Genomic DNA, 26,332 nt, shown 5'->3' with positions numbered 1-26,332 from the left:
TCGAACGTGTCTATTGACACAAAGGTATAATTCTCGAGTAAATGTTGATAGTTAAGGTGAGAAAATATTGCTAATTTGTTGAATATTAATGGTTGAACCAATATTCCTTAGTCTGAGCAAATATTGCTCATTTGAACGAATGTTGCTCGTTTGATGAATTATTGGTAACAGAACCAAATAAAATATTAATTTAGAATACTGGCGACACTGAACCGAGTATAATTAATTAAAATGTTGATCACGGGATCAACGTAAAATTATTAGCGTTTGAATTTGGAATTATGAACCTTGGATTCGAAAACCCTAATTTCGATCAATTGCTGATCAATTGATGATTTATTGAAAATCAACCACGGAGTGAAGGAGGGACAGGCTACATGGGATGATGAGTCGACCATGTAACTCCCAGATGCTCTAGCGAGCAAAATACCAAAGTCTTTTGAAGACCAGTTGGTGAAAAGATGATTAAATAATGGTTTAATCATTCATTAAAATAATGTTCATCTGAACCTTAGGTGATAAAACCTAATAAATTATGAAGAGATGAAGGACCGACCAAGGGGTCATGAAACCGGCCCTGGTTGGTCATGGGACCGACGGACGATCGTTTTATGAAATTCCAAATTGTTTGGAAGAGTTTGAACCTAATGTGAACAAATTAGGTAAAATGATGAAAAAGTATGGGACTGTCCTCTTGCAATCCAAAGATCCAACCTTGGTCGGTCAAGGTAATATGCTCATGTCGCCAAAGTAGTCGTGTCTCAGTCCTGAGAATTTTGATATTTTCTGGCGTGCATTTGAGCTTTCATTTGAGAAAATATGAAGAATTCAGGGTTTTGCTGAAACTGAGGAATTTCCATGAGATGATGGAAATAATAATAAAATAAGGGATTACAAGGTGTGGGACCGGCCATGACTAGGGCATGGCCGACCGTCTAGCAAACCCGGTCCCGTGACACCTTTCCAAATTTTATGTAATTTCCTTGATGTGAAGGAAATACCATGAAATTGAGGAGTTTCATAAAGTTAAGGAATTTACATGAGATGATGGAAATAATAATAATAAAATAAAAAATCATGAAGTGTGGGACCGGCTATGGCCAAGGCATGGCCGCCGGCCAATAAGCCCGGTCCCATAGCACTTTTCCTAATTTTATATTATTTTTCATGCTTTTAGGGAAATACCACGAAATCAAGGAGTTTGTTGAAATAAAGGAGTTTTCCTTAAAGTGAAGGAGTTTCCATGAGATGAAGGAAACAATGATAATTAATAATAATAAAATAAGGGGCATGTGGGATCGGCCACGACTAGGGCATGGTCGGCCGGCTAGGGCCTGGTCCCATGAGTCTTCCCTAATTTTATATCTTTTCCTTGATGTGAAGGAAATATCATGAAACCAAGGAATTTCATGGGATGAAGGAAATAATAATAAGCAAATGCAAGGTGTGGGATCGGCCACAACTAGGGCATGACCGGCCGGCTAGTGAGCTTGGTCCCGCGACACCTTTCTTAATTTTTTATTATTTCCTTCATACGGAGGAAACACCATGAAACTGAGGAGTTTCCTTAAAATGAAGGATATTTGCTCAAATAAAGGGATTTTCATGAGATCAAAGAAAAATAATAAAAATATAATAAATAGAGAATTATGCGTGGGACTGTCCGGCCGGTGGGTCCATTCCCTTAGCGCCTTAGCTAATATTTTTTTTATTATCATTTTTCTTCCTATTTTGCATAGGTTCATCGTTCCTTCGTATTTGGAATGCTCGTTCGTGCATTCAGGTGCTTGTTAGTGTATTATTGCTGAATACACTTGCACCATTTTGGTCGGGGCTTACTCGATAGCGGCTCAGATGCTTGTACGTTGAATATTTATTACCAACCCATGGAATTCTGCTGGGAAGAACCACGAATTGAAGTAATGAAATATTATGAAGAACGTAGAATATTTCTGAATATTCAGTTAATGAATTTAAGGATTAGAGATAATTAATTGATGGCTCGATACTAGCAGGCATGCTGTCTAGGAGTATTAATTATCTGAGAGTCGAGTAACATGAGCTTGTTGAAGCGTCATATTTCTTTTATATAGTCAGGGAAAACATTGTTACATACTGAAGACGCTATTGCTCTACACTAGCAGGCAAGCTGTCTAGGAGCCGTCCAATCGTTCGATTATATATAGGAGTAATTACTAAAATTTCTCAGTATTCATGAGATATGTCGTTGCCTCAGCTGAGAGGCTACACATCTATATATACTCTGAGAGACAGTATTTTCAGTCATAGATTCTTGTGGCATGAGCTTTCATGCTTCGATGAGAGACACGAGCCTCAATACTCATCTGATTGCTGGATCAGGAGCATGTATAATTATGGTTTTACGATTTTAGCCCTTGTCGAAAACCCACCATCTACATTAAGTCCCCTGCTTAGTGAGGTACAATCATGTTCCTCAGTCAGCGCTGGATGGTGATTTTCCAGTTATATACGAAATAAGTAATTGAACTTAGTCGTAAGATAAGATGTTACCGGATTTTCGATTGTACGAGCGAACCATGGCTTGAACGAAGATCCCAGTGGCATGATAAAGCATTCTCTAACAAGCGTAAAGTGATATAGCACCGCTGATTTGGTGATGGAACCTTGGTCGGTTTAGGATTCACGGGTCCGGGCCCAAAAAGGAAATCCTTGTGGAATTAGGTTTTGGAAAAAAAATTTGGTATAAAAGGGAATAAATACCTTTTTTTTTTATTTCTCCTTCACACACAACCGTCCACCACCTTTATCCCCTCACCTCCTTCACGCCAGCAGAAGAGGACATCAGGAGAAAACTTTGCCGGAGCTCCGTCGTCGTCTGACTGTCGCCACCACCGTCCGGCCATATTCCGGCCGGCGACCAGGTAAGCGAAATTTTTTTTTGTTTGTTGATTCATGAGTTGTTCATGTTTTGTTCATGCTAAAGTTATATACATGTGTATATATGAGTGTGAGTTTTGTAGAAAACCGTTGTTTGAAAAACATATGTTCGTTCGATCGTTAGGTTAAGAAACGAGCAATAATCCCTGATTTAGAAAAGAGATTTTTTTTATATATAGACCTGTGTCTAGTGATAAAATTTTGTCTATGAGCTTTCATAAAAACCAAAACTTTATCTTGATGTATGAATTTTCATGAAATCGGAATAAACCTTCGTTTCAAAGACGGACGATCATACGAAGGAAAAAGAGATTTTTTTTTTTTTATAAAACCGTGGAATATCCACGATTTTTGTTTTTGTACATAAAACCGTGACATGTTCACGAATTTTTTTTTAACGTGAGTTTTTGCTTACACCAAAATAATAAAATTTATTTTTCATGAATAATTCACGTTTTATATATATAAATTTTTGAAAGTCAAAGTCTGACCTCGAGTAATATTTCAAAGTGAACAATTATTTATGATGAAATATTGTTTAGTTTTTTCATAATTCTATGGTGAATGCTCACACAGTGAAAATTATGTGCATGATTTTATAAAAATCAGGTTTCGATTTTTGAAAATAAATGTTTTGCTTATTCTTTGAAGGTTCGAAGAAGCGAGCAAGTTTTGAAGTGTTAAATCCTTTATCACAATCACTACTGTCATTGGAATCGTAAACAGGTCAGAGTTAAGAGTTACCATTTTGTATATGCTTGCATGAGCATTTTTATCATCTAATTGCTTCATTCCATCGTTTCGTTGATGTTTGCATCTTGCATGGATGATATACTGAAGTAGAGTTTTGTGTGCATATTACAGCTCGCAAGGATGTCTGACTCCCAAGAAAATGATGTTTCCAGAGACGATACATGCATGGATGAGACTTCTGTTGGTGAAGAAAAAGAAGAGATACATGGAATAAAGAATGTTCCGAATACAGATGATGCATTTTTTGAGGTTCAGCAGGAAACCGAAAAACGTCTCAAAACCCTAGCGTATCGTCTTCTGATAAATCCCAGAAGTGTTACTCAAAAGAAGTTGGTGACTCCTAAGACAATGATCCGATTTTGTCTTGAACGAGGACTTTTCCTTGCATCAATCATAGAGTTTAAGCTTTCTCGACGACCTTTAGAAAAATTCTCTGGATGGGCGAGACATATGCTGGGTTTCCCTCGCGTTGGAGCTATGCTGAATCAGGCAAAAATAACAAGGGCTATTCAAGCATCTAGAGACTTGTTCATTTTTCATGATGTGCGAGGTATAGTGGCTCTACTTGCTCGTTGGTGCATTTCGACCCATACCTTCATATGCAGATGTGGAGAATTTACCATCACTTTAGAGGATGTAGTTGCTTTGTTGCATCTCCCAATCACGGGCAATCTCCCTGAGGGTCTCTCAGCTGAGGAGACGGCAGTTTCTAACATCTTGGCAGCAGAAATGGAGAAGATTAACAAGGTGTCCAAAAAGTATTGTTATTCTCACTGGTTGACACGTTGGTGGCCAAGAGATGAGGCTCCCGATAGTCCCATTGACGGTATGTTATCCATTACTGCTTTCTTATGTTTATGGATGTCCAGAGACGTATTTGAAGATAGTGGAAATTTGTTGAAGACGTTCGTGATTCCCTTTGCTATCAAGATGGCTCAAGGTGAGCAACTTCCAATAGGTAGCCTATTCTTGGGTTCTTTGTATTCTAACTTAGACTCCCTGATTATAGACTCCAGTGTATCAAATGGCTTTATGAAGATTGAATGTTATGCCAATACGATGTTTCTTCATGCTTTAATGTGGGAACATTTCAAGAATTACGCACCTATACCACGTACTATCTTGCAAGGACTGAATGCTGATGCTCGTCATGTTTTCTATGAGAAAGATAATGCCAGGATTATGCGTTGGTCTACAAAGCAGCCTCGGTTCAAGACACGTCTCATTGATGTGTTAGATAATAAATCTGAGTTCGATTTTCCCATGGGTGTCAATTCCTTCTTATATTTCCCAGCTGACAAATTTCAATACTGGAGATAATATGGCTTTGGCGTCTGCTGCAGGTCTGAGTGATGGAGAGAGATCTTTTATGTTGAGTTGCACTCCTAGTCACTTGATATCAGTGATATATGGAGAACTTTCAGTGGAGGAATACAACATTCACAGAGCAGCTCGACAAATGGGTATGGACCAGTGTGTTCCGACTTTTCGAAGAACGGAACCATCGGTCGAGCAACTTAGGACCCATTTAGATTGTACGCATGTGGAAGGAAGCGATTACTGGTTTCCTTGCTCTGAGAGAATTACGTATGTAACTCCAGGTTATGTAGACTTTTGGAATCAACAACTTGAGCGGTTACATAATTTCGTGATGGTTGGCCAATCTCCAGTGAAAGATCCTCCCTCTGTTCAGATGAATTCTACTCGACCAAGATTGAAGCATCTCTCTGGTGGTGATAAACGAAAGACGTCTCCAGGATGTTCACATGTACCTTTTGTATAATCTTCATAAAATTATGATAACTGTATTTTAATCGTTGCATCAAATTTTACCACAATACGGTCGTAACGTAAGACCTCGAATCCATGTATACTTCTCAGAAACTGAGGCGATTATTCATGGCGGAGAATGCATGAGCAAAAATTATAAGTTGTTACCTAATACCATAAAGTCCCTAGTTGTTTCCTTGGTGAGTTGTCAATATTTCTTTTGCTGTGACTTCTTCTCATCCGCATAATTAGAATTATAAAAATCATATTTGTTATTCCGTTGCAGAACTTTACTCCATCAAGTATTGACGGCCTTCAATTCTTTGTTTCTGGGCAAACAGTTTTTGACTCGAGTGTTGAAGAAGAGGCTGACGTAAGTATTTCTTCGTATAACCAATTATGATGCTTTGTAGATAAAATGCTAATTGTTGAGAATATATCCAGGAGGATATTTCCATGGAAGTGGAGAATACTGGTGATGCTCGTTCATCTTCGGAAGTTGGTGACGAAGAGGATTCTCAGAACTCAAGACCGAATGAGAGTAATGATGCTCTTAATACTGATACAGGCAATCACTGCTCTTTGAATGCTTAAGAGACCACCCAAGTAAGTATTTATCTTGCATTTTATCCATTGAAGTATAAACTTGTAGATTTATGAATGAATGAAGGAGAACTCATGTGAATATACGAAATTTTTTTCCGAAAATACGTCACCAGAAATTCCAGAATTCAGCCCTTTGGAAAAAACACTGTAGAATCTTCATACGACGTAAGATTTTCGCGATCTACCCATGTATCCTTATGCCCAGGAAATTTCCAAACTTTAGCAAATAAGATTTTAGAGTTTTGAACATGTTTAGGGGCTGAAATCAGCGAAACGGTAAACTTCCAGGAGACCTTCGGGAATGTTTCAGCTGGCATGTAGTTAGATGTTTTGGCCACATCGTTTTACTCGTTCATCCAGTCATTATGAAATTTTGATATGTTATATAGAACATGCATACAAATAAATTGGTATATAATTAAACCTTAGATTCTTCACCAATTTTTCCCAGTTCGTCGTCTTATACAGGGTAGTGTAAAATCTCTTCAGATGAGCTTGTCGTAAAACGTGTTTTTTATGACTTTCACGCTATTTGCTCGTATCTTGAATGCATACTGATGAACTATGATGGTGTTAGATAACTTATACGTTGGAGTTTATGATTTCCTTTGGTTTCCATGTTTAGATTACTCTAATCTCATGTAATCTTCGTATTAGGTGCCAAATACCGAAGTTGAGAATAATGAACCAATAAAGATAACTCAAGCGAAACTGGGGTTATTGATGAAGAGACAACCATAAATGCACTTCAAGGCCATGAGAGGGTTGAACTGATGCTGTTAAGGATACCGAGACTTCAATTGTTGTTGCTTCAGTGGCGGAAGAAACCGAACCACAAGTAGAGGAAACTGAAGAAACTGTTGCCATGACCGTGGAAGTTGCTCCAGTAATCGAGAATCGTATAGTGGTGCATGAATATCCGAGTGTAGGAGTTGCTTTCGATCCTCCATTTGATGCATCACTCCCATACCACGAACTAGTTGGTGGATTCAGCGTTCCTATTGGATATGTCGTCTTGTACGAGAAGATATGGAGGAGATTTGGTCACATCATCATTACCAGAGATCCCAAGCATGCTTATTCTTTAACAATGCAAGTAAGTGTTATCTTGCATGTTGTAAGTTATATATGCTCTAGGTCCAGAAATACTGTTACTCCAGATGTACTCTTTGTTGGGAGTTCAACTTGGAGAATTCTGAGAGACTTGGCTTCAACGTGAAGTGGATTAGTAAGAAGATAGATGCTATCAAGGACTCATGCGAGAATAACATACCCTTTCCCAATGACGCTGTGATGGAGAAGGAAGACAAGATTGCTAGGCTGACTGAAGAGCTGAACATGGAGAAGGCAGCTTTACAAATCTTGAAGGATGCAGAGGAGCGAAAACATTTCTTTGCTGATTTTCTTTGATTTCTTTCTATAATCTCTTGAAATTATGAACTTCTGAGAGATGTGAGGTTTATTTTCTGGTTTTGATTGGTTTTGGATAAGTATATGATTGAGGATTTTATTTGGATTTTGTAGAGATTTTCTTTAAGTAAACTGAATTTTGATAAATTATTGAATTCAAATTACTGAATGCAATTATTGCAAACATTTTGGAGGAATTAAAATACAATGAAAGAAAATCCTAAATGCCAAATATTTTGGGCGTTCGTGTCTTGAACACCTAGTACCTCGAACTTCCAACACCTTAAGCGTCAAAGGCCTTGAGCCAATTCTCGTGTATTACGGCCACACTATCCTCGCTGTCCATGTTGATTAATTTGTAGTATCCACCAACAACAGATTTAGAAGTCATAAAAGGTACTTCTCAGTTGGAGTTCTTTGCAGAATGATAGTTACGCTTAGTTGCTTTGAGAACCAAATCTCCTTCCTGGAACTTGTTAGACTTGATTGTCCGCGCCCTGAATATCTTCCGTTGGTTTGGAATTCTTCGTGAAATGGAGTTCCATGTTGTTGAAGCCCTCCAATATTGCGGCATGTATGGAAATTCGTGCAAAAGAGAATATTTGGGTATTGCTTGTTGAATTCATCCATTATTTCAGCAACGATAGTATTGGTAAAATCTTCAACTCGGAGAGGCTTTGCATCCAACCACTTGGTGAAATATTGCTGAGGTGAGGTTATCCATTCATAGCATTTTGAAATGGCTAAGTTGTTGGTGGAGTAAAGTCCTCGAACCAAAGCAGCATGTTTGAAAACTGATAATATGGACACATGAGGAGGAATAAGGCTTGCCTGAGCGCGAAACCTTTTAATGAAAGCATTTGCGTTTTCTTCAGGCTTTTGTGTCAGCTCCGTCAAGGTTCCGACTTCCTTCAGATATTCAAGCAGTGGAATATCTTTTATTTCTTCTTCCGAATCAGATCTTTCCTCCACGGAGAAATGTGCAATTGAAGTTGAAGGTGTTGGGGGTTACCTTTCTAATATGAATCCACGCACGTCCAAGGATCATGTCATATACTGGATCTTCTCGGATTATGTAAAATTTGGTTTCTGTCCAGGTTGAGTTTGCATTCACCTTGAGTGTAATGTGTCCGTAAGCATCTCTGGGCATCCCTTCGTGATCCATGATTGATACTAGAGCATGAATGGATTCTTGTCGTGTGATACCAGCGGCTCTAAGAGTTTTCAGAGGGATAACATTGACAGTAGTGCCAACATCAATCAACGCTCATTTGAACTCATTTACTTTGAGATGGACTGTGGTGAGAAGTCCCCAGTCGTACATTTTTTTGTCTATTGTTGAAGTCTCAGGAAATGTCTCCTGGATCAATAAGCGTTTCCCTGACACGATGTGGTTCAATGCAGTAAACATGTCTTTCCTTTGAGCCTTTGATAAGTACAGCAGACATGCTCGATTAAGGATTGAACTGCTTCCTTGACGGGTGGTTCAGAGAGAGTGAAGGTTCTGACGGGGAGAGGGTCTATGTGCACTCCTTCAGTCCCCAAGTTAAGTTCTCCTGATTCAACCTTTTCTTGGAATATGCGCTTCAAGATTCTGCAGTCCCTTGTGGGTTGATTGACGAATCTATGAAAGCGACAATAACGAGGATTTTCCATGTCTTCTTCAGTTGGTTCTTTCTTGACATATGGTAACTTGATTGCACAGTCTTGAACCCAGACATCTAATAATTCAATCACCTTTTCAATGGGAAAAGGGAAATCAGATGCTTCTTGATCATCCCATGGGCATTGTGTGGGAGCTTGTGCATCTCGAGTTTGATTATCTTTCCTTTGTGCTTTCGAAGGGGTCGAAGAAGTATGCTTGCGCTGCGGCTCGGATTTTTGTTTGCTCCCTTATGCAACAACATTTGTGGAAGGTTGGAGGTTGTATTGTTTGTTGATTAAACGTATGCTACCTCGAGTTCTCGTGGTTCTTCAGCTTTTGTGGTTTTAGCTCTCTCCAATAAAGCAGGTGCAGTAGTTGCGTATCTCTTAGCTGCTTCATGAAGTTCTGAGAAAGTCTGGAACCTGAGATTTTCCAAAAAAGCCCTGTAGACTGGAATCATTCCATTGATGCACAAGTCCACGAGTTGTTGTTCTGTGACATTTGGATCATGATAGTCTAGAGCTTGAACTCTGAACCTTTTCACATAATCATTAGGATGTTCATTGCTCCTTTGAAACATCCTTCCAAGATCAGAGAGGGTGATTTGCTCTGAAACAAAGAAATATTTCCTGTAAAAAGCGTTAATCATTTCTCCCCAGCTTGTGATACTCCCTGGTGCGATGTTGTTATACCAGTTATATGCTTTGCCTTTCAGAGATTTTAAAAATTCCTTCAGACGGACGACATGGTTGTGCTCATGTTCACCCAATGCTTCCAAAAACCGGGAAACATGTTCTCGAGCATTGTCTGTTCCATCATAAAGTGTGAATGTTGGAGAGGTATAACCTTTTGGTAGAGGAATCCTTTGTGTAGAAGCAGGGTATGGAGGTTGGTGACGATGGACAGATGAAGTTTTATCCTTTCCACGGTCCTCCAAGAGGTGCTCCAAGTCTTCACAGGTGATGAAACTGGATTGTTCCTTTGCTGGCGGATTTTCTGCAGCTTTAGCTTTAGGAACTTCTTCATCATCTACTACATGGATTGGACTGACCTCAGGATCAGCGTCTGAAGATGTTTCCTTAGCTTTTCCTTTCTTCTGAGTTTTCTCTGACATCTTGTCTGTAAGAGTTTTGAGATAATTGCATAATTTTTTATAAGTGGCAGCCATATCAGTCTGATTCTTAGCAAGAGTCTCCTGCACCTTCATGAGATCACCTATGGTAGGTGGATTTTCTCTGACTTCCTCAGGTGACCGGCAGAAGAGAGGATTATCCCCGATGTTGGTTTGAGAAGGAGTAGTACCGTTAGTGCCGTTGTTAGGAGCCGGAGCAGTTTCTGGAGTACCACAAATATTGCTAGTTCTAGCATTATTTGGGTTAGGGTTTGTAACTGAACCTGACCTAAGATCAACCATCTTGTGAAAATGTGAGATTACAACCGAGAGAATGAGCTCCCACCCTGGTCGCCAATCTGTAGATGGGGAAAAACAAGTTGCTAGTTTTTAAGGAATTGAGGAGATGACCGTGCGGAGGAAACTCCATGAACCGAGCGAACTGTCTAACCTCACACAGATGCACCGAAATAAGGGAGTGCTTTGAATTCGAGAGATCAATCTGTAGGATTCCGGCCTAAACCAAGACAATGGCCATTCCAGAGTGAATTCAGTCACAAGAGAGGATGAGTCGATCTGTAGGAGGGAAGCTGAGAAATGTGTGAGATCAATGGTGATCGAAATTGTAGGTGTGTTGTGTATTCTGCGTGAAGAAATAAGATAATTTCTGACTGATTGAATTTGCTCTGTTGAGAGTAATTTTTCAGACGATGAGTTCGTGTGCTCTTGTTGTCTGTTCGACGAAAGAGTGTCTTGTTTTACGAAAATTGTCTGTTGTTTCAATCATGATTCAAAGACTTATTTATATTGCTAGAATTGTAAACACCTTGATCCCAAGAAGTGTGACAGTTGCTGGAGTCAAAGAGTGGGGAAGTGGAGATCGTGTTAAAACCAGTTGCTTATCGTGCGGAGACTTAGTTGATTTTCCATCCTCTACTTTGCTAACTCCTCCAACTGATTGCACGACTTGCTCACATTCTCATCGTGTATATGAACACACGTGTCGTAGATCTCCAGACCAAAACCCTAGTTAATATCCCCCCATGTAACACGATTGATGTCTCGTGATTGTGAGTCTACAAGGCAGACGTGTATTTAGTTAGTCAGTTGCTGACTTCATGGGACGATGAGTCCTTGTATTGTTGAGTCAAACGTGCTTTGCAAATGTTCCGAGACTCATGAATCGAACGTGTCTGTTGAGACAAAGGTATAATTCTCGAGTAAATGTTGATAGTTAAGGTGAGAAAATATTGCTCATTTGTTGAATATTGATGGTTGAACCAATATTCCTTAGTCTGAGCAAATATTTCTCATTTGAGCGAATGTTGCTCGTTTGATGAATTATTGGTAACATAACCAAATAAAATATTAATTTAGAATACTGGCAACACTGAACCGAGTATAATTAATTAAAATGTTGATCACGGGATCAACGTAAAATTATTAGCGTTTGAATCTGGAATTATGAACCTTGGATTCGAAAACCCTAATTTCGATCAATTGATGATTTATTGAAAATCAACCACGGAGTGAAGGAGGGACCGGCTACATGGGATGATGAGTCGACCATGTAACGCCCATATGCTCTAGTGAGAAAAATACCAAAGTCTCTTGAAGACCAGTTGGTGAAAAGATGATTAAATGCTGGTTTAATCATTCATTAAAATAATGTTCGTCTGAACCTTAGGTGATAAAACCTAATAAATTATGAAGAAATGAAGGACCGACCAAGGGGTCATAAAACCGGCCCTGGTTGGTCATGGGACCGGCTGACGATCGTTTTTTGAAATTCCAAATTGTTTGGAAGATTTTGAACCTAATGTGAACATATTAGGTCAAATGATGAAAAAGTGTGGGGCTGGCCTCTTGCAAGCCAAAGAGCCAACCTTGGTCGGTCAAGGTAATATGCTCATGTCACCAAAGTATTCGTGTCTCAGTCCTGAGAGTTTTGATATTTTCTGGCGTGCATTTGAGAAAATATGAAGAATTCTGGGTTTTGCTGAAACTGAGAAATTTCCATGAGATGATGGAAATAATAATAGAATAAGAGATTATAAGGTGTGGGACCGGCCACGACTAGGGCATGGCTGGCCGGATAGCAAGCCCGGTCCCATGACACCTTTCCCAATTTTATGTAATTTCCTTGATGTGAAGGAAATACCATGAAATAATTGAGGAGTTTCATAAGGTTAAGGAATTTCCATGAGATGATGGAAATAATAATAATAAAATAAGGAATCATGAAGTGTGGGACCGACTACGGCCAAGCCATCGCCGGCCGGCCAATAAGCCCGGTCCCATAGCACTTTTCCTAATTTTATATTATTTTTCATGATTTTAGAGAAATACCATGAAATCAAGGAGTTTGTTGAAATAAAGGAGTTTTCCTTAAAGTGAAGGAGTTTCCATGAGATGAAGGAAACAATGATAATTAATACTAATAAAATAAGGAGCATGTGGGACCGACCACGACTAGGGCATGGTCGGCTGGCTAGGACCCGGTTCCTTGAGTCTTCCCTAATTTTATATATTTTCCTTGATGTGAAGGAAATATCATGAAACCAAGGAATTTCATGGGATGAAGGAAATAATAATAATAAAATAATAAGAAAATGCAAGGTTTGGGACCGACCACAACTACGGCATGACCGGCCGGCTAGTGATCTTGATCCCGCGACACCTTTCCTAATTTTGTATTATTTCCTTGATACGGAGGAAACACCATGAAACTGAGGAGTTTCCTTAAAATGAAGGATATTTGCTCAAATGAATGGATTTTCATGAGATCAAGGAAAAATAATAAAAATATAATAAAATAGAGAATTAGGCATGGAACTGGCCACGGCGTGACTGGACGGCCGGTGGGCCCAGTCCCCTAGCGCCTTAGCTAATATTTTATTATTATTATTTTTCTTCCTATTTTGCATAGGTTCATCGTTCCTTCGTATTTTGGAATGCTCGTTCGTGCATTCAGGTGCTTGTTAGTGTATTATTGCTGAGTACACTTGCACCATTTTGGTTGGGGATTACTCGATAGCGGCTCAGATGCTCGTACGTTGAATAGTTATTACTAACCCATGGAATTCTGCTAGGAAGAACCACGAATTGAAGTAATGAAATATTATGAAGAACATAGAATATTTCCGAATATTCAGTTAATGAATTTAAGGATTAGAGATAATTAATAGATGGCTCTATACTAGCAGGCATGCTGTCTAGGAGTATTAATTATCTAAGAGTCGAGTATATGAGCTTGTTGAAGCGTCATGTTTCTTTTATATAGTCAGGGAAAACATTGTTACATCCTGAAGATGTTATTGCTCTATACTAGCATCCAAGTTGTCTAGGAGCCGTCCAATCGTTCGATTATATATAGGAGTAATTACTGAAATTGCTCAGTATTCATGACATATGTCGTTGCCTCAGCTGAGAGGCTACACATCTATATATACTCTGAGAGACAATATTCTCCGTCAGAGATTCTTGTGGCATGATCTTCCATGCTTCGATGAGAGACACGAGCCTCAATACTCATCTGATTGATGGATCAGGAGCATGTATAATTATGGTTTTACGATTTTAGCCCTTATTGAAAATCCACCATCTACACTAATTAATCACAAGGTTGAGATCTCACTCAAAAAAAACCTGGTTGGGTGAGACATTATCAGGTATACTTGATGGCAAAGTGTTCTTGATTCTCTAGCTATTTTCCTTTCATTCCTAGCTGGATTATCATTTACGAGCATGTTTGCATAAGTATTTGTCTTTGTGTCAAAACTTTTCAAGTCTTTTCATTTTGTTTGTTCTGTCAAAAATTGCTTCGCTTATGCTCTGAATTTTTCTCTAATGAGAATGTAAAATTTATCGAGGTAAGACATGTGGAATCTTCTCACTGAGCAAAATATTTGTCAGATCGTTTTCTTGACTTGTGTTTCTTCGTGGCTTTGATTCTTTGGGTCAAGTTTGTACGGGTACCCATGTTACTGGTCATGAACCGACTTTGAAAACCCTAAAGCTTTCCGAAATCGTTTATATACCTTTCCTATCGAGTTGAGTTACCTCACTCTAGGTTTTTCTATTATTAATGGATTCTCTTTCTTGCTCTTGGGATCTGCCAGAAGATTTTTTTGATAATGTTGTATATTTTGAATTCAATGTAAAGAAGGGAACTTTTGTAGAATTTGAGGACTCTCTTTTTCAATCTCCTGACAATTACTCAGATATTGAGGACGATGAAGAAATATCTGCTGAACTGGTTCTTGATTTTCTTAAATGCTTTGAGGAAGCAAAATTTCGACTCGTTGATACTATGAAGAGTCTTGATATGTTAAGAACTGAGTTGAAAAAGGTTACTTCTGACCTTGGTCTCATAAAGACACATGTTAAAGAACTTCTCAATGAGGATATCTTCTCTGAAGATGCAGTCAATGCTGTCTATCACAAGCTCAAAGATCTCAAGGCTCGTGAGGATTCCGAAACGTCTATTTGATTTCAGTTCGTGTTCAGTTTTGGTGGTTTAGGAGTCTTTCCTTGTTTATTAGCTTGTTGATTTTCTTATTTGTCTAGGGAAACTTCTTATGAGAATTTTATTCTTGTGTTTTTAAGAAGGATAACTAGGGTTTGGAATAGCCATTATTGTGATTACACATAGCTATGTCCAACGTTTTTCATCTTCAATGTTTTTAGATTTATTTGTTTAAATTCTAAAATTTGTTTGGAAGATGATTTTGCAGTATTAATCTTTATGATTTCTTATATTGCAATTTGTTATCGGATATGTGTGTTTACGTACGTGAACTATGAGTGTCATATACGTGGTCAAAAGTTAAGTCTTTCATATGTCGATATGCATGTATTGATAAAAGATTGAATGAACTTCTGACAAACAAAAGTTAAGCCTTTTATTTCATTATCCAAATACTGATGGAAGAAAGGATGAACTTTTGTTTACAAAGATTAAGTCTATTATATGTCATTGTGCAAATGATGATGAGAAGTATAATGAATCTTTGTTTATTCCGCAGTATTGATCTTCCCTGATCCATAATTTTTATGTAAATACTGTGCGGCTCCGTAAGTTCTCTTATGTGAGCATTTCCGATTGAATTAATCATGGGTTCTTTTGTGGTTAATTTAATTGATATTTTTGGATACAAGTTCATATTCTTATGTGATTTGTTAATGTCCAAAGGAATCCTTCTTTCTTGTGAAAGTAAGGTCACTCTTGTTGTTCTCTCGGGAATGACATTTTATGGGGGAGAGTTCTTAATTGAACTTGTGCTTAATTTCCAAATCTTTATGGGGAGTGCGGCTGTGGAATATTATAGGGGTTATCTTGTATCTTTATAAACTCCTTGATGAATGCATTTAGTTTCGACTATATGATTGCATCTAAAAAGTTGATGTGTACTTTATTTTGGTCATGAAGTGTCTCTATGGAAATTTCATTAGGATCCCACTAGTTTTCGTACTTTTGCCAATTTTATTGACAAAAAGGGGGAGAATTAATGTGTAGTTCACACTACAAATACATATGGTTTCCGGATCATTATGTAAGGGGGAGTGGTTTTCATGTGAGATGAAGTATTTACTAAGGGGGAGTGATACATATCACCATAGTATTGTTGTCGAAGTTGTGATACAATTGAACTTTGATGATGTGTAATAATACTATGACATTGTATAACAATGATTGAAAGCTATTGTTTTCTCATTGTTATGGCTACGGATCTTGAACAACGATGATGTTGCATTGAATATCTTTGGAATTATTGGAGTACTTGGAAGTGACGAAGATTTCAAGTAATCTTGAAGAACCAAGGAGATCAATCATGTGGATGAGAAGCTGCAAAGTTTATTTATTTTATATTCCATATTATAGATAGTTTTGTCACTAAAATTGTAGATTGTTAGAGCACTGCTCGGTCGAACTCGCAAGCGTTGCTATCTCAAGCTTGTTTGTCAAGTTTAGTTGCCAAAACTATAAGTCTTGATTTCTAGTCTACTTATAGCTAAGTCTCGGACTAGGATATAAAGTGTAGTTGAGCTCTAGACTCCACGACGTTCATCATGAAAAGACGAAGAACTACTCAAGGAACTGGTGGGACTTCATCGACAAAAAGGTATGTGGAGACTTGAACTTATCTATCACTCAAAAGTCTATATACTTTTTTTCCTATCTTGAGAAAAAGTCGTATTGCTATATAGACTTCGATTATACACATTTGCTATTTCGAGTCGAGTTTATCTCGCTTATCTATTTCTCGAAATATGTGTTGGTAAGCTTTCGCTCTGGCCAAGTTCATGTTTACTAAGTGACGAAAGTCATGTTGATTATTTCAATTACTTGAAAATCTCTTTGATGAAAAATAGTTTGTGAATAACAACTATATAACATCCTCTAAGAATGTTTCAACGATTGAAATGAGAGTTTAGAATATATAACCATGTTTGGATATAAACATTATATATGAATTCATACTTGTGCAGGTCCTAAATCCTTGAACCAAAGTATGCATACTTTACTGTTCAGGACAACCGGAGTTAATCCGCGTACTGTCGGAAGTTCACATCCCTTGAATTTCTGCTGGAGTTTGTGAACTGAAAACAAGCTCAGTCCGGGTACTTAAGTATGCATACCGGTATGCGTACTTAAGTGGGTTATTTTCTAAAAACAGTTTAATTTCGTGAACTAAGACATTTATAAATTAAGGAATGCAATCTTTGCAAGTCGTGGCTATAATGTTCATGAATAGATTCGAGTGAATCAAAACTGTTTTCGCTTCGATTGTGTCTTGTGTACTTCTATGAGATCTAAGCAATTGAACAACTCTCTAACTAGTTCTTTTGAGTCATTTGAACTAGTTATGGTGAAAATGAATAAGGTTGATATGAAAGTGTTCATATGGCTAACCATTGGTTAACTACTGTTGAACCGACGACTTATACACGTTTAGGTACGGTTACTCAAACTAAAATGAAGTTACATTTCATGTGTGTATAACAAGATAAGTTCGATCTAATGGTTGAAATATATTAGCTTGAATCTAATCAGATTTTCATCTAACGGTGAATATTGAATGCTTTGTTACCAAGGTAACTTAGATTGGAAACCTGATTTGGAGATTATATAAAGGAGAACTCTAGCAACTGGGAAACCTAATCCCCACACCTCTTGTGTGATACTAGTTGTGTAAGCTAGAGTCAATTCTCCTTTAACCTTAGGTTTCTATCAAGACCCAGTAGGTTAATGACTTAAAGACTTCGTTGGGATTGTGAAGCCAGACCCAACTATTTTCTCTGTAGTTGCGTGATCTGATCTTGTTGTTTCTATCGTGATTGAGTACAATTATAAGATTGGCTTGAGATTAATTTCTCGGATAGGAAAGATAGAAAAGTAGTCACAAACATCTTCGTCTCATTTTTGTGATTCCACGATATCTTGTTTCGCTAGTCGATTAAGATTATTGTGAGGTGATTGATATTTCTAGGATGTTCTTCGGGAATATAAGTCAGGTATATCAATTGGTTCATGTTCACCTTGATTTATCTAAAGACGGAACAAAACTCGTAGGTATTTCTTCGGGAGACAGATTTATCTATTCCTGTAGACTTTTCTGTGTGATACAGATTTGTTTATTAAAGTCTTCGACTTTAGGTCGCAGAAACTCTTAATTGTGGGTGAGATCAGCTAAGGGAATCAAGTGCGTGGTATCCTGCTGGGATCAGAGACGTAAAGAGCGCAACTGTACTTTGGATTAGTGTGAGATTGATTGGGGTTTAACTACAGTCCATATCGAAGTTAGTTTGTAATAGGCTAGTGTTTGTAGCGGCTTAATAGAATGTGTGTTCAATCTGGACTAATCCCGGGGTTTTTCTGCATTTGCGGTTTCCTCGTTAACAAAACTTCTGGTGTCAGTGTTATTTCTTTTCCGCATTATATTTTGTTCTATAATTGAAATATCACAGGTTGTGCGTTGAATCGATCAAATGGTAAATCCAACCTTTGGTTATTGATTGAAATTGATTGATCCTTGAACATTGGTCTTTGGTACCGTTCAAGTTATTTCTCTTGTATTCAATCATGCTCGCAGATTTCTATTTGTTTGAGTAAGGATTGAATCTAGAAATTGAGATATAACTCTTTGATATACTTTTTATTAAGATTGAGTCTAACTGTCTAGTTGATTCTCTTAAAAGTATATTGGAGTTAGTCCATACAGATTGCTAAGCGAAATATTGGGTGAGGTTGTTGTACCTCCACTTTTCCAGAGATCATATCATCCCATCTATGCAACTCTTCGTTCTTTACATCTCGCAGGTTTATCTTGTTCATTTCATCAATGATGGGCAATAATCCAGCGATTGTGGTCAATAAAGTTGGCAGAAAGCCTCTTCATACCTCATTAGTAGCAATGTGTCCATACTTCCTCCAAATTTTGGTGTAGAGGGATGCATAACACTTGGGGACGATGAAGCCACTGACTAGTTGATTGTCTGGGCAAGCGTTGGCCATGGGAGTATCGAATGGGAGTCTAGCCGCTGGGTACTCACAAACAGAAACCCTGGAATCATCATCTACAAAGTTTGTTGAGTTTTCGTCAGCACGGTTGTCACCATCACCATCAGCTACAACCACAGACTTTCTATTCTTTCTCTTCCTAGCCTCGACAACAACATGAACATCAACCTGCAACGACAAAATATTCAGTTTCAGTAAAATTGGATAAACGCTTGATCGGAGGAAATTTTTCAGTCAGAAACTCACGGATGTTCCAGCTTCGACACGAGCAGACCTATAATGAGCAGGAGCCTTAACAGTCCGCTTGGGCCTTAAACTGTAAGAGGAAGAAGAAAGTCGATTCCCCTGATTGCTCTGCAATAAATCACTTTCTTTGGTTAGTCATTCTGATTACATGAAAATAAAATAAAAGTGTGCAACCTAACGAGATGGAGGCCCCAACCCCATGCTTTTCCAGGGATACGTTTTGAGAAGAAGCACTGTTACCAGACATGATAATGAGAGGTATGATCGTGATCAAAATTTCTTCTGATAATATACAGTAGCAGAAGAATATATGTCGTGTAAATAGAAAACCCTAAGTGTTTAAGGTCAATACACAAGACGGTAAATAATTATTTTCTACGAATGGTCAAATCAGTTGCGATTTCTACTGAGACTCTAGATCTCAAACTAGATTGTATTGGTGATGTGGAAGAAAAGCGACAATACTGGGGACTGACAGTTCAATCAGGTGCGGTCAATACTCTGACTAGGAATTGATCATCTGTGCAAATCACGCGCTTCCTTAGTTTGCTCGTGCAATCATACTTCTGAAGATTGTAATTAACTTTCACACACATGGACATAGGTCCATGTTATTCAACTGAAGGCATGAGAAGGATTGAGCAGAAGATATAATAAGGGATTATTATTCGAAAAGTAATTCCTAATGCAATGTCTCCATAGTCAAGCTACTCAAATAATCAGAATAATATCTGCTTCAACAAAAAATAAATGATCTTAGGAGGATTTGCAAGCAAGCTTAATCATCAGATTCAGATGCAGACTCATCATTGTCCCTGCAATCGCCATCTTCTGTAGAGTCTTCATCGGAATCCTCTTCAGAGCTATTTTCAGAATCAAGTACTTCTTCCAAGTGATCTTCAGGGTCGCGTATGTTGCATCCAAGTAGCCATCTTCTTCACATTCGGCTTGGAAATCAGCTCTATCCAACCGCTCAACCCTTATACTAGGAGGGTGTGGCTTAACTTTGCGTTCGACAGGCTCCCAAGAAGATACAACTTCCTCAGCATCTGAATCCGAGGCTACACCATCAGCACGAGATCGAATTTCATCCTCAATTGCTAGCCTTTTTTGCTGAAGTCGACGTCTTTTTTTGTTGATAAGTGGCTAATTTCTCATCCTCGACTTCTCTCTTTAAAAATCCATCATGAACAACCTTCAGACGATCGAGAGGCATACCATTTATTATCTTCTTAGCATCCTTCAGTGACGGCTCCATTTTGGCACGTGCCTCCGCTGCAGAAATCTTCATATCTGGCATATGAATCTTGGAATTCTCTTCAGAAGAGCTAGAAGAATGGTCACTATTGGAAATCACCATTATCTGGAGCCGGAAACATAGATTCATGGATATGCCAATATCAAATTTGCAACAAAATGGTAATTCTCAACTCTTATCTATTTACGGTTTCACTAGATGTAGTGATAATAACGCAAAACTTCGAAAATCTTGCTCGCTCCTTCAAACCTGCAAAGACGAGCAAAATTCGTTATTTAAAGTCAACATCTGGCTTTTCACGAAATTGTGAGTAATTCACATAATTTTCATCACGTGAGCAATTTACATAATCTCACCGTGTGAACATTCACAGATTTTTTACCGTGTGTACACAATATAAAATCACGAATTCGGGGGAACATTGTTTGCTTTCAACAATTACTTAAACTCAAAATTTGATTTTTACAAAAAACTCTAACTCACGTAAGTTGCAAAAAAATTAAAATTATTTTTGCGTGAGTTGTTAAAAAAAATAATCTTTCATTTTGCTCGTATGAGCATTTATCTACGAAACGAGGGTTTTTTCTACTTTTGTGAAAATCTTCGTATTCAAAATAAAACTTTATTTTCATGAAACCTCATAGATAAAATTTTCTCTATTGCAACTGCACCATGTCTACTCAAGAATTTATATATCTCTTTCATGATAGGGATTATTGCTCGTTTCTTAAACTAACAAACCTATTTTCTAAAACAAATTCTCATAAAACTTATGCATGCATATACACATATGAAGTTTTGTTTTATGAACCACTCATGAAAAAAGGTTCGGACTTACCTGGTCGGCGCCGGCCGGAACTTGGCCGGACGATGATCGGTGATGAATCGGCGGCGACTGAAGTACCGGTGGAAATTTTCCTCCTCCTGCCTCTTGAACGTGAAAGTGGTGAAGATAGGTGCTTGGTCGGTAAATAGGTGAAATAAAAATTTTAGGGTCTCTTCCCTGTTATATCAATTTTATTTCCAAAAACCTAATAAAACAAGGATTTCGTTTTTTGGGTCGGGCCCGTAAACACTAAACCGACCAAAAACTGGACGTCCAATCGTCCAAATCAGCAATGCTTCATCTCACGTGCTCATAGGATGACACGCTACCATACTGTCATGGTCCTTACCTAGGCATTTGCTCGTACACCATTAGAGCAAATCGGGGATTCTGAAAATACCTTTGTACGAGTTAAACTGCTTGTCTCGTCAACTGGAAAATCACCATCTAGTGCTTACTGCGGAACATGATTGTCTCTCACTAAGCAGGGGACTTAATGTTGATGGTGGATTTTCGACAAAGATCAAAATCGTAAAATCATGATACTGCATGTTTCTGACCCGGCTTCAGGAACGCATGTGACAACTCATATTTTACAATCCGTTTTCACGATCTCTAACTGAGTGAGGGTTCCTCTCAGAGCTATGATGAATATGTTTCTCGAAAGGCCTCCCCGGCTGAGCGTTCGATGCTTCACACATTTCATCATCACCTCTACGCAGAATCTTAATGATTGGTCGGTTCCCTAGACATAATTGTTTGTTATAGATCTTAACGCCTTCAGGACGTCACGCCGTTCGTTGTTCCCTGACTATACACTCCTCAGAACGAATATGATGCTTCAACTATCTCATATCTACCGTGACATTCATCCACTGAATTCCTAGAAAATAATCTATTATATCTCATTACTCCGTTCCCTGAATTCCCCGGCTGAATTCCATGGATTAGTAATAGATACACAATTCATTTTATTACTCCGTTTCATGAATCATTCTCCGCTGAATTTCATGAATTAGTAATAATTACTCAACAATCGGGAGTCTGGACTATCACCGAGTAAGCCCCAAGAAAATGGTGCAAGCGTACTCAACGATGATGCACGAACGAGCGTGCAAAATAGGGACAAACGAGGAAACCTATGCAAAATAGGAGAGAGAAAATAATAATAAAAAATAAAAAGAGGCGCCAAGGGACCGGGTCCACTGCCCGGCCGGTCATGCCAGCCATGGCCGGTCCCCCACGCCTCTTCCATTATTTTTTTCTTGTTTTATTATTTTCATAATCTCATAAGGACTCCTTCATTCGAGCGAATTTCCTTGTTTGAGCAAAACTCACGGTTTCTCCATATTTTCCTCAAACGATGAAAAATAATAAAAATAGGGAGTGTGTCACGGGACCGGGTCGCCTAGCCGGACGGCCATTCCCTAGCCGTGGCCAGTCCCACACCTTGAAATCCCTTATTTTTCATAATTATTATTGCCCTCATCTAATGAAACTCCAGCATTTGAGCAAAAAACCCTAGTTTTCAATATTTGCTCAAATATTGCACAAACCCTGGAAAAGCCAAAAAGTCAAATGGTCACATGACCGACTATGCTACTCACGAAAAAATATTAAAATATTATTATTTTAGTATTCTTAAAATATTGATCAAATGAGCAAAGTTCTACTTGCTCATTCGAGCAAAATCAAGAATTTCAGTCAAAGATCAAACTCTTCTGAAAACCCAAAAAATTGCTCAAACGAACACCAGAAAATACCGAAACTCTCATAATTGAGACACGAATATTATGGTGACATGGGCATGTTTCCTTGACCGACCAAGGCCGGCCCTAAGGCTCGCAAGGAGCCGGTCCCACACATCTTTATAATTTTGACCTAATTTGCTCAATTGCTCATAATGGGTCCAAACTCTTTTCAACCAACTTGGAATTTGCTCAAACGACCATCAGCTGGTTCCAAGACCACCAGGGACGGTCCCATGACCCCTTGGTCGGTCCCTTACTTCTCCATAATTAGGTTTTATCACCTAATGCTCAGACGAGCACTATTCTAATAAGTGATTAAACCAGCAATTAATCATCCTTTCACCAATTGGTCAACAAAGGACTTTGGTGCATGCTCACACGAGCACTTGGGCACTACATGGTCGTCCATCATCCCATGTAGCCGGTCCCTCCTTCGCTCAGTGATTGATTTTCAACGAATCACCAACTGATCAACAATTCGATCAAAATTAGGATTTCGAACTGAATGCTCTGCAAATCATAATTTTGAGCAAGTTTAAACACTAATAATTTTATGTTGATCCAGCAATCAACATCTTAATTAATTATATAATATTCGGTCCATCTACTAATATTTTAATTAATATTTTTATTTGGTCATGCCGTCAGCTCAATCCATCAATATTGGTTCAACTATCAATATCCATCAATTCATCACACGAGCAATATTTGCTCAATTCATCAATATTCATCATGTTGATCCAATTATCATTATTTCTTCGAGAAGTATACGTCTCAACATACATGTTCAATCTATGAGTCACTGAGCATTCGTCAATCATGCTCGAGTCAACAAAACTTAGACTCACCGTCTAATCAAGTCAACAACTGACTAATTAAATATTCGTTTGCCTTGCAGACTCCACGTTCGTGAGACATCAATCACGTCACATGGGGGATATTAATTAGGGTTTTGGTCTTGCGGCCTACGGCATGTGTGTTCATCCACGATGAGAAACGTGAGTAAGTTGTGCAAGCGGTTGAGGGAGTTAACAAAGTAGTGGGTGGAAGATCAACCAAGTCTCCACACGACATGGAACTGATATTATCATGATCTCCCACTTTCCTACTCTTTCACTCAAGAAACCGTCACACTTACTGGGATCAATGTGTTTACTATTCTGACAATATAAATAAGTCCAAAATCGATGACTGAAGGACACAACTCTCTTGATTGAAACTTATTCACAGAACTCAAAAGTTCATATACTTGCAGAAACCTTCAACACATCCACAATCCTTGATCATCATTGATCCCACAATTCTCAGCTTCCCTCCTACAGATCAACCTATCTTCCTCTTTGTGACCGAATTGACTATGGGATAGCCATTGACTTGGTTTAGGTCGGAGTCCTACAGATTGATCTCTTGAACTCAAAGCACTCCCATGCAGTGCATCTGTTTGAGGTTAGGCAGTTTGCTCAGTTGAGGAGTCTTGTCCGCGCGGTCGTCTCTTTACTTTCCTAAAAAAACAGCAAATCGTTTTTACCCATCTACACTTACCATGCATCTTTAGAAAGTATCTGGTGCATTGAAAAGAGCAAACGACATCCGTCTATATGCAAACGTTCCAAACGGACAAGTGAAAGTGGTCTTCTCTTGGTCCTCCGGTGCAATAACAATTTGATTGTATCCCGAATAACCATCCAAGAAACAATAATGAGAATGTCCCGCTAACCGCTACAACATTTGATCAATGAAAGGTAAAGGAAAGTGATCCTTTCGGATTGCGGAATTAAGCTTCATATAGTCAATGCACACTCTCCAACCGGTTTGAACTCTTGTAGGAACAAGTTAATCGTCTTGATTTGTAACAACTGTAACACCGGACTTCTTTGATACCACTTGCACTGGACTAACCCACTTGCTATCGGAAATTGGGTAGATTACCCCACACGTAGCAATTTGAGTATCTCTTTATTCACAACCTCTATCACGGGAGGATTAAGCCTACGTTGAGCATCACGTACCGGCTTCACGTTCTCTTCCATTAGAATTCTATGCATGCACATGGATGAACTAATCCCTTTGATGTCCGCAATTGTCCACCCAATGGCCGTTTTGTGCTCTCTCAAAATTCTAAGAAAATGGTCTTCTTGTACCGGTGTGAGGTTCTTTGCAATAATCACCGGAAGCTCATCTTCATCTCCCAAGAAAGCATACTTCAAATGGTCCGGAAGTGGCTTGAATTCTATCTTAGGCGCCTTCACAATAGATGGTATAAGTAATTCAATCATTCACGGGTAAAGAAATATATGAACCATTACCCTTTTTAGCTTATTATAATGTCGTCAAGGCACCACACATCTCCACCAATTCCTTGGAGATTTCAATATCCAAGTTAGACAAGCCGTGAATGTCCAGTTCAATGCTCTTTTGCAACACCACATCAAGTTCGTCCTCTTGACTCAATTCCATTATTTGTTGCGCTAATGAACCAACCACGTCAATGGAGTAAACGGAATGCACATCACTTGGGTAGCGCATGACTTCAAATATGTTGAAGTGTATTATTTCCTTGGCAAATTCCATAGTAAGTGTACCCTTGTCCACGTCAATCTTCGTCTTTGCGGTCTTCATAAATGGCCTCCCAAGAAGTAAAGAAGTAGATGACCGATTTTCATTGTTGTCCATATCCACCACGAAAAAATCAACCGGAAAAATTAGCTCATTCACTTGCACTAGCACGTCTTCTAAAAGTCCCTTAGGATATAAGTTAGACTTGTTTTGCTAATTGGATAATAACTCTTGTCTCTTTCAAAGGTACGAGATTCAAGGAGTCATATATATCGGCCGACATCATACTAATGGAAGATCCGAAGTCAAGTAAAGCATGTTCAAACCTTTTAGTACCAATAGTAATTGGCACCGTGAAACCACCGGGATCCGTGCACTTTGTAGGCATCTTCTTCAATAGCATAGCCGACGCACTCTCGCCAACTTTAATAATTTCATTATCAAGCAACCTATCATTCTTTGTGCATAATTCCTTCATGAACTTAGCATACCTTGGTATTGTCTTGATGGCCTCTATGAATGGGATGTTGATTTCTATCTTCTTGAAGATGTCCATGAGTGCCTTGTCTTGAGCTTCTTTCTTGGAATTATCAAAACGACTAGGAAAAGGAGGTGAAATAGTGAAAGTAGGAACCGGTTCCTTGGATTGGGCGGTTGGTGTTGAATCCTCCCTTGGTTCGGCTTCCTCCTTGTCTTTGACTACAACTTCACTAGTTTCTTCATGATGAATTGGACTCTCCACTTGTCTCCCACTTCTTAAAGTACGCATTAACATTCTCTCTTGGGTTCACAAATGGTTGTGAAGGAAGCTTTGTGGATGCTTGAGCTTTCATTATGTTCAGACCGGTCGCCAATTGTCCCATTTGAGTTTGTAAATCCTTGATTGCAGAATCAGTCTTTTGTTGGTTTTGTTGAAACAATGACGTAATACGTTGCATCATGACATTAAGCTTATCA

Source organism: Papaver somniferum, chromosome 3 (assembly GCF_003573695.1).
Source record: "Papaver somniferum cultivar HN1 chromosome 3, ASM357369v1, whole genome shotgun sequence".
NCBI classification, from domain to species: Eukaryota; Viridiplantae; Streptophyta; class Magnoliopsida; order Ranunculales; family Papaveraceae; genus Papaver; species Papaver somniferum.
The sequence above is the reverse complement of the archived record's forward strand: the minus strand, read 5'-3'. Positions refer to the sequence as shown.